The sequence below is a fragment of the Chiloscyllium plagiosum genome, unplaced genomic scaffold (genome assembly GCF_037043375.1).
Source record: "Chiloscyllium plagiosum isolate Xiang-an unplaced genomic scaffold, Cpla_swu_hap1 HiC_scaffold_31, whole genome shotgun sequence".
Taxonomy (NCBI): Eukaryota; Metazoa; Chordata; class Chondrichthyes; order Orectolobiformes; family Hemiscylliidae; genus Chiloscyllium; species Chiloscyllium plagiosum.
The window spans coordinates 74,786,629-74,796,668 of record NW_028270169.1 but is presented as its reverse complement, the minus strand read 5'-3'; the positions used below and the strand labels follow the sequence as shown (position 1 = coordinate 74,796,668).

Here is a 10,040-nt window from a genome sequence, read left to right as displayed (position 1 = left end):
CGTGGGTCTCGACCCCACACCATTGAGATTAAGCTCTCAAGCTCTACCGACTGAGCGAGCCAGGACAGGATTGATGTTGGTTAATTTATCATTTCATACTGAGTTTAATTCAGCTGAAACGGCAATTTTCAAAAATCTCGTTCATTCTTCCCCATTGCAAATAACATTATTCAAGTCTATCAATTTTCAGATTTATTCCTTCAGACCATTACAATCCATTTAGGCCTTGCCCCGGGATTTACGATTCTCTGTTAATATTTTCATATTTTGACCCTGATCCTTAGGTCGCCGAAGTGATTCCCAGACAATCTGGCAGACTGCAAATCAATCGGGAAAATACCTCAGGAAACCAAATCATTTCTGATTAGAGTGTAGGGAATCCCATCTGCTGAAGAGACAGAGTCCTCACCATCAACACTTTCTTTGTTCTACCTGCCTACAAAGTTTACCACTTCTCATATTCGAGGCAGGAATTCTGACTATAAAATGTTTTAAAAACAGGAGCAATCTTCTGAAGCCATTTCCAATTTGAATTAGAATTTTTTACCTTTTCACACGGTAACAGCCGTTCCTGAGGAAGGAGTTTCCATGAGCTGTGTCCCAGGTATGGGCAGGAAGCCGCTGACTGAAACCGCAGTGGCCCCTTTCTGTTGGCAGCGGGGGCTTGTAGAGAGTGGGGTCACATTCTGCTGCACGTGACCGTTTCACTCACTGCGGACTCAGGGTCAATCATGGATGAGTTCTCGTGGTTGTATTGTCAGAAGATGGTCGGTCTCAATACTTAGAGTCATAGAGTTATAGAGATATACAGCTCTGTGCTGTTTTTCGGCTAGGAGAACCAACATTTCGACGAAATGCTCTGACCATTTGAGACACAGAAACTGGCAGCAAAATTGTGCGTGTACACATCCAAACGCACAGCGCTCGAGAGGACAGCGAAAGTTCTTGTTGAAAAGTTCGGTGACGCGAGGAAGATGGTTTGCAGACTTTTCCTCACCTGTCTGGGTGACATTCTCAGCGCTGCAGAGGTTCCTGTGAAGCGCTGCTCTCATATTTTGGTACGAATTCATTTGGTTTCATTCCCGCTGCTTCCGTTTGTTGGGATTGCAGATTGGGTCCAACGGACAGGAATAATGTGGACAGCAGTAGTTCTCATTATTTTAAGAATCAGTTGCTCATGTACCCGTGTTTACCGCAGAGAGGGTGAGAGACCCGAGGAGTAACAAACATACCCATTGAAACAATATCAGGACCTGTGTAGTTCTGTCATAAAAAGCTGCCTGCTGCTGTTCTATTGCAAAATTGGGTTTCAAACCCACGACGCAATAGAGATTGGACCCTAAACCCAGCACATTTAACCTCTCTGGATTAGTGGTGCTGGAAGAGCACAGCAGTTCAGGCAGCTTCCAAGGAGCAGTAAAATCGACGTTTCAGGCAAAAGCCCTTCAGAGAATCCAGGGTTTCGCCCGAAACGTCGATTTTACTGCTCCTCGGATGCTGCCTGAACTGCTGCGCTCTTCAGCACCACTAATCCTGAATCTGGTCTCCAGCATCTGCATTCATTGTTTTTACCTACATTAAACCACTCAGCGACGCTCCCTGACGATAACTAAGCGCCAAACCTGTCAAGACTAATGTTTCAGCATCTCTTTACTTCAGGCAATTTCCCCTGGCACTTTCTTTGAATATCTTCGCATAATTAAAAAAAAATTACAACGATTTGAAAGGTTTGCACAGTGTGGACATTAGCGAGAAGCTAAATATTCTTCGACAGTTTTCCGCGGAGCTTCAGGCCTGAGGGATGTCCTTGGAAAAGTTTACAAAATCATGAGGTAGACGAGCAGAGAACATAGTCAATCTACACTTTTTCAGAAGTCACGTGAGTTTAAAGCGAGATAGCATAGGTTTAATGTGAGAGCAGTACAATTTGAAAGGGATGTGAGCGATACTTGTTTTTAATACAGACATTTTTGTGCAGGTCGAATAAATTGCCAAATTTAGTGGCAGAGATTGGTGCACTCACAATACTCCAAAGGCATCTAAATGGCTATACAGACAGGAAGTGTTCGGAGAGATAAGGGACAAGTATTGGCAAATATGTTTAGATTAGTTACGGTCATCTGTTCAGCAGGTGCAAGTTGGATAGGAAGGGTTGCTTCCGTGCTCGGCAATTCTGTGACACTCCAGTACCTGACAACAGTTTCAATAGACCACTTGCAAAAACGCATGCTGTTTGTTACTAAGTCAGCGTGTTTGAATTTTATTTTTTCTTGAGGCGTAATATTTTGAAATGACACAGAGAGGAATGTTTTCCACACATTTACAGACAATGACCATTCTCCTTGATACATTCCCAAGTTCTCCATCAAATAATTTCGTTGACTAAAAAAAACCTCACAAATCGTGTTGTCCCATCAACTCTCCAGTGAATCCAAAACTGACAGCTCTTAACGTGGACCAGGTGCAAAACTCAAAAGGCAGAGTCATTATCAGACACACAAACTCATTACTTCTGTCTGTGAGGCAGTGCGAGACGTGTATGTCCAGAACTGCTCACACAAATAGCACCGAAGCAATTCCAAACGAAGCTTCCCGACATTCTGGAGATTTAGTGCATTGCCAATAACAGAAAGTGCTCAAGTAACATAAAACATAACAGAAAACTGTACCATGCAAAGTGAATATTACCAATTATATTCTCGATTAAATTAGCTCAACAATGCGTTGGTGCCTCCACCTGATCGAGCGAGCTAATCTCCAGCCTCCCTCACCAGAACAGTAATTAAGGAAATGAGAGAAATATAACAACGTTTTACGTTGCGATTGCTCAACTTTTAGCCACAACAACAAAAAACGAGGGAGCAGATTTAGTGCAGGATCTGGCTTCACAACAGCGGTGAAATAACGATGTCCACTCACTTTTCGGGAAAACTGTGAACAACTCACATTGTCCAGAATATGAATACACAGCGCGGGCTGTTAAGTTCCCATATTCTACTGCTGCCCAGACATTCATACAAAAATGTACCTTTCAAAAAGAGCGTTTGTAGCTGTGGAATGACAGTGGCAGCTGTTTCCCCTCGCTCTTACTGCCGCCCTTGGTAGTGTAGGGGCTGGTATTCTCATCTTACACGCGGTAGTTGAGTGTGCAATTCTCTATTGTGGAAAAGCGGAGTGTTTTGGAGCAGAAAGATGTGAAGTTCGGATGCTTCTGGAGTTCTTGTTGAAAAGTTCTGTGACTCGAGGAAGATGGTTTGCAGACTTTTCCTCACCTGTCTGGGTGACATTCTCAGCGCTACAGAGGGTCCTGTGAAGCGCTGCTCTCATGTTTTGTTACGAATTCATTTGGTTTCATTCTCGCTGCTTCCGTTTGTTGGGATTGCAGATTGGGTCCAACGGATGGAATCCGTAGATGAGTGACCTGCTTCCAGGAATTGTCTGGCTGTCTTCTGCTTGCCCTGTCCTATTATTGTTGTGCTATTCTAGTCGAATGTGTGGCCCTTGCCGTTTGTACGTATTGCTACTAGGGACTGCTGGACTGACGCCCACACAAATTCTTTGCCAAGAACCAATATCCACACACCTTCATTCGCAGATGCATGGCACACAAAGTTCGCAGCGAGGATATGCTTTGATGTAATTTTTAAATCATGCTTCCCTGTATTAAAAACAAATTCTGGAAAACGATATCCAGGCTCTTCTGAACACTCGGACTTATGACAGCACAAAAACCGAGAGCCTCATTCAGACAACAACTCACGAGAAAACAACGCCCAATCCGCATCATGTGCAGGTCAAACGTGGTTGACGAGATTCCATGCAGGGACTGCACGAAACACGACATAGGAGAAAGAGGCTGACAACGAGAGTGCTGCATTCGTAATTTCACCTGGACTGTAAACGCCTCGGACAGCTGTTCCTTGCAGTTATGCACAGAATATTGAATGTCTCTGATTCCAGGGCTTGGAACTCGGATGATATGACCGTCTGCAGCACTGGCTACTTCTTTGTGTGAGGTAACTCCTGATGGAACACATGTAACACTCTATTGCTCATTGAGAAATACATCCAAAATAGGAGTTCATAGCAGCATTTCTGTTGTCATTCTGGTGCTGTCCCTGACATGCCCTGTGGCACTGCACTTATTCTGTGTTTCCTGAGGGTTCAGCACATGCTTCCACGATCGTATTATGGGCAGTAATCTGCATTTTCGCTTCAATAACGGGTGTGTGAAGCGGAGGTCCACCATTATCGATTCTATTTTTCTCTTCTTATGCGCAACTGCAATACAGTAAAGGATCAATTAATATTGTAAGATGATATACAGAGGCCTGTGAAATACCGAAGTTTTAATGACATTTATGCAATGGTTAGCGATTACCTTGATTCAGGAAATAAGGATGTATAGTCTGTTTGGCTGGAGTTGAGGAACAGTGAGGAATGAACTCACAAGCAAGTGTGGTTTACAAGCCCACTCGCAGAAACCACAAAGCGAAATAAATCGTACAAGGAAAAAATATTGTGTGTGAGTAACAAAAATGGCAATAGTCATGCGTGATGTTAACTTCCCATCTAAAACTCTCGGTTCCATTATAAAAACGTTTGGAGAACTATAATCAAAAAAATCCCACATCTCCCATAAAACATCACGAGGGATATCTTGGTAATTGATTACTCTACTGGTGACTTAATTTTCCTATTTTCTTGGAAACCATCTCTTTAATTGTGAGCATCAGAAAAGGCTTTCTTTTGCCAGCAAAAAATAAATATGTGATTAAACTTTGTTCGTTTCATGTATAAGAACACTGAGACTCCTCTGCACTGCACATCGTTTGCGTTTCTATCGATTTTAAGAGTAGCGTGTCTTTTGATTCTTCCCAAAAAAGTATATGATCTCGCATTCCCGACATGAAACTGCATCTGCCAAGAATACTCCAATTGTTGACGGGAATCCTGAGGAACAGAATGTACATGTATTTGGAAAGACAAGGACTGATTCGGGACAGTTAACATGGCTTTGTGCGTGGGAAATCATGTCTCACAAATTTGATTGAGTTTTTTTGAAGAAGTAACAAAGAAGGTTGATGAGGGCAGAGCAGTAAATGTGATCTATATGGACTTCAGTAAGGCGTTCAACAATGTTCCCCATGGGAGACTGATTGGCAAGGTTAGATCTCATGTAACAGCAGTGGACCTAACACCGATCCTTGTGGTAGGCCGCCAGTACCTGGACACCAAGAAGAACAGGTTCCATCAACTACAACACTGTTTTCTATTGGCAAGCCAATTACTGATCAAAGCTGCAATCTCTCCCACAATTCCAGTCCACCGCATTTTGTATAATAGCCTATTGTGGGGAAACTTATCGAACAACTTTCTGAAACCCATAAACATCACATCAACCGGTTTACTGTCATCTCCCTGTTTGGTCACTTTGTCAAAAAAATCAATACGATTCGTTAGGCAAGGCCTACCCATCACAATACCGTGCTGACTGTCCCTGATCAGATTATTCTTTTCTAGATGGTCATAAATCCTATCTATAATAACCTTTTCCAACACGTTACCAACAACTGCAGTGAGACTCACTGGTCTGTAATTACCAGGGTTGTCTCTACGACACTTTTTGAACACGGGAACAACGTATGCTATGCTCCATTCCACAGGCACTATCCCTGTAGACAACGATGATTTGACGATCGACGCCAAAGGCTCATCAATCTCTTCCCTTGCTTCCCAGAGGATACTAGGACAGATCCCATCCAGCCCAGGGGACTTGTCTGTTATCACACTCTGCAGTATTTCTATCACCTAATCCTGTGAACCTCAATCTCTAGTACTCTGGACGCAAGTATCTCAGTATCTTCCTCGCCAACATTTTCATTTTCTATAGCGAACACTGTCGAAAAATATTTATTTAGCGCTTCCCCAATCTCCTCTGACTCCACACACAACTTCCCATTATTATCCTTGATTGTCCCAAATTTAACTCTCGTCATTCTTTTAATTCTGACATACCTATGGAAAACCTTAGGGTTAACCCTGATCCTATCTGCCAACAACTTCTCATGTCTCCTCCTGGCTCTTCTCAGCTCTCTGTTTAGATCTTTCCAGATATCCTTGGAACCCTCGAGCGCTCTAACTGAGTTTTCACATTTTGTCCTAACATAAGACTTCTTGTTCTTCTTGACCAGGGATTCCACTTCCTGAGTAAACCACGGCTCACGCGTTCTATATCTTCCTCCCTGCCTGACAGGTACATACTTATCTAGGACACACAGGAGCTTTTCCTTGAATAAGCTCCACATTTTAATGTGCTCACCCCCTGCAGTTTCCTACCCCATTCTACGCTTCCTAAATCTTACCTAATCTTCCTAAATCTTGGGACTTGTGCCTCACAACACACTTCACATTCAACAACCAGACATACGAACAAATCAACGGAACACCCATGGGCTCACCGATCTCGGGACTCATAGCAGAAGCAGTAATGCAAAGGTTAGAGCAGTCTTAACGCAAATTCAACCCAAACACTGGTTCAGATACGTGGATAACACCTTTGTAATCATTAAAAACACGGAAATAGAGAAAACACACAGGATCATCAACTCCACACTCACAGGAATCCGATTCACCAGAGAGGAAGGAAAGGGCAACCAACTCCCATTCCTAGACGTGATGGTACAGAGAACACCTAACGGAGAATTCACCACAAAGGTACACAGGAAAGCCTCACACACAGACCAAGTCCTGAATTATGAGAGCAACCACCCCAACATACACAAACGAAGTTGCATCAAGACACTATTCAAAAGGGGCACAACACACTGCAGCACACCAGAACTGCAAAAAGAGGAAGAGGAACACCTATACAAGGTATTCGCCGAAAACGGATATCCTCGCAATTTTATCAACAGATGCCTAAGAGATAGACCACAGAATGAGGACATGCCACAACCCAAATGACTAGCCACACTACCACACATCAAGAACATCTCCGAACTGACAGCCAGACACTTGCGACCACTAGGACTCTTAACAGCACACAAACCAACAGCCACACTCAGACAACCGCTGACCAGAACGAAGCACCCGATACCCAACATGAGCAAAACTAATGTAGTATACAAAATCCCATGCAAGGACTGCACAAAACACTATATAGGACAAACAGGAAGACAGCTAACGATCCGCATCCAGGAACATCAACTAGCCACGAAACGAAGCGACCAATTATGCGTAGTCGCCACACACACAGACGACAAGCAACATGAATTCGAGTGGGACAACACTACTATTATAGGGCAAGCCAAACAAAGAACAGCCAGGGAATTCCCAGAAGCATGGCACTCATCCACAAACTCCATCAACAAACACATCGACTTGGACCCAATATACCAGCCACTGAAGCGGAGAGCTGAAACTGACAACAGGAAGCGGCAAGGACAGGCCACTATAAATGACGCAGGAAACAACACAGAAGCGCTTCACAGGAGGCTCCCAAGCACTGATGATGCTACCGAGACAGGGGACGAAACGTTTCCAACAAAAACTTCCAGCTCGGCGAACAGAAACACATCATTGTCTTGAGTGTTCCAGAGTTTTTCATTGTCCCAGAGTCCAGATGAAGTGTGCATTCCTCACGTACGTGAGAGAGAATGATTTCAATGTCAAAATCAGTTCCTGTCCCGAGAACATCAGAGACAATGTCCCGTCCTCTACTCGGTCCGACAGTTCACACTTCTTCATTCTCCTCTGATTCCATTTCCCAAAGAGTTTGTCAAGATTTACAAAGCTGGAGCCTAAATTTATTGGTTTGCTTCCTAAACATTTTTTCAACTGCCAACTGACAATATTTTCACAGTATCTCTTCACAATCCTTTGGCTTGCACCATGTCCAGGGATGAGAAGTCCCGTTTGGTGGAGAGATTCCCGAGGCTGATAAGTTTCACTTTGGAACAAAGATGGTTAAGTGGCAATTTCCTGCGGTTGTTTCTAATGATGAAGAGGGAGCGGTGGGGAATCAGCACTTTGACGAGCAGGAGGAAGTGTTGCCACTGACCCGAGTCAGAGAACAGAGGACAGGGATTAAAGGAATCTAATGAAAAGCAGCACTTCTGCTTAGGACGTTCAATAACAGCTGCAGAAACCCGATGTGTCGAGCAGTGTATCTGGAAAGAGAAACAGAGATAATGTTTTAAATATGGAACATTTCTGATGAAGAACTCGAGTTTCCCAAGTCTAATCAAATTACCGGCCTGGTTCACAAAATAGTTTTTCTGAACTTTGAGCGAAAATTGTACCAGCAGGAAAGCATTCATAACGTAGTCAGCAGGATTTGAACCTACGTGGGGAAACCCCGATGGATTTCTAATCCATCACCTTAACCACTCGGCCATGACTACAGACAGATCAGGGGCGTGGAGCATTGACCAAATCAGCCGTGATCTCATTGAAAGCTACCGTTGACTTGATGAGCGAAATGCTTCCATCTCCTTTCATACCTTTGCTGTCATTTGTAAGCTGCGAGTCACCAATGTAAAAGAAGAAAAGCACAAAGGTAGGAAAAGATATTTGCAGGCAAACTGAGTCAAAATTATTTATTGAAAGGAAAATCACACTTGGCAATTTGCCATATCTCTTTGCGAACATGACCAGCAGAAGTAAGCAAAGGAGCTATTGATCTGAGTATTCTCAGACCTGAAGCAAACAAAGTTTAGTGACATATTCATTTCTTTTTCTGGCGAACGAAATGATCTTTCTGATGGTTACAATGAAATAGATGGTTCCCAATAAAAGACAGAGATTAATTCGCATGTAGATATATTTCAATGTGACACGATTCATTTTCAGTCCCTGATTACCCCAGAGATGGAGGAGGTGAGTTACTTTTCTTCACTCTTCAACTCCTCAGCACGGAGATACAAACATGAAACCGCTAGAGATGGAGTTCTTGAATTGGGAACCAGAGACACTAAAGAAACTAGGCAAAAGTGAGGACTGCAGATGCTGGAAACCTGACTAGATCAGAGTGATGCTGGAAAAGCACAGCAGGTCAGGCTGCATCCGAGGAGCAGGAGAGTAGACGTTTCTGGGGTTACCAGTCATGCTCCACTGCACAAACAATTTTCGTTTTTGGCTCAGATTTCCAGCACCTGCAGCTATTTGTTTTATGTTAACCTTCATAATGTTTTGGACAAAACCAATGACCTGCCAGCATCGGAAAATCGGCAGAAGTACTGGTACACCGATATGTTTGCTGAACAACACAACCATTCCATGAGCGGGAATACGATCCGGGCCACGGTGCTGAGAGTACCGAATCCTCACAAGTAAATAACAAGACAAGGCGAAAGATACTATCGTATTTGGTGTAAATAAAACACCCTGTCTGAACATTTTCGTTGCAGATTTTTTTCAAATTGTCTTCGAAGATTTACAAAGTGGGAAAAGGCCATTCCGCCCGTGTGCATTGCGGCTAATCAGAGAGCCATCTGTTCTAGTCGCAGTTTCGAACTTTGGCCCAAAGTCTCGTGTGTTCTAATGTTTCCAGGTCAAATGTCAATGAGGTTATCCTATGTTCTTACATGGCACAATAGTATAACGAATTGTAACTCTTTTGAGGAACCCATGCTCATTTTCACCCACAGAGGGAGACACACCAGAAGATACCGCCAAACTGACGGACGTGTCCGTTGTCGAGAGCTGGAATTTGAAATGGACAAGAGGACAAATGCAAGCTTTACATGCGGAAGCACAGAGGCGATGTCCCGAGAGAACTTTACAGGGGAGCGTTAACGGATACCGCGGTTAAAGCGAAACATTCCCCCTCGAGCCAGGGAGGACTCGAACCTACAATCTTCTGATCCGAAGTCAGACGCGTTATCCATTACGCCAGTGGCCCAACAAACAAGCCTGCACTTGGCAGAATGTCGATAGGTAATGCCATGGACTTTCACGGAATCAGAATGAAAAAGGTGAACAAGCAGCGAAGATACTCACCAACATTGCTTCACCTCGAAGTTTCCAATTTGTGAAGC

At 43.7% G+C, this 10,040-nt stretch overlaps 1 non-coding gene across 1 annotated transcript; it reads right to left on the bottom strand.

The window, feature by feature from the left end:
- Positions 1 to 8,323: 8,323 nt before the first annotated feature.
- trnas-aga (transfer RNA serine (anticodon AGA)) lies at positions 8,324 to 8,405 on the bottom strand. The gene has a single exon. It is a non-coding gene; the product is annotated as a tRNA-Ser (tRNA).
- Positions 8,406 to 10,040: the final 1,635 nt, after the last annotated feature.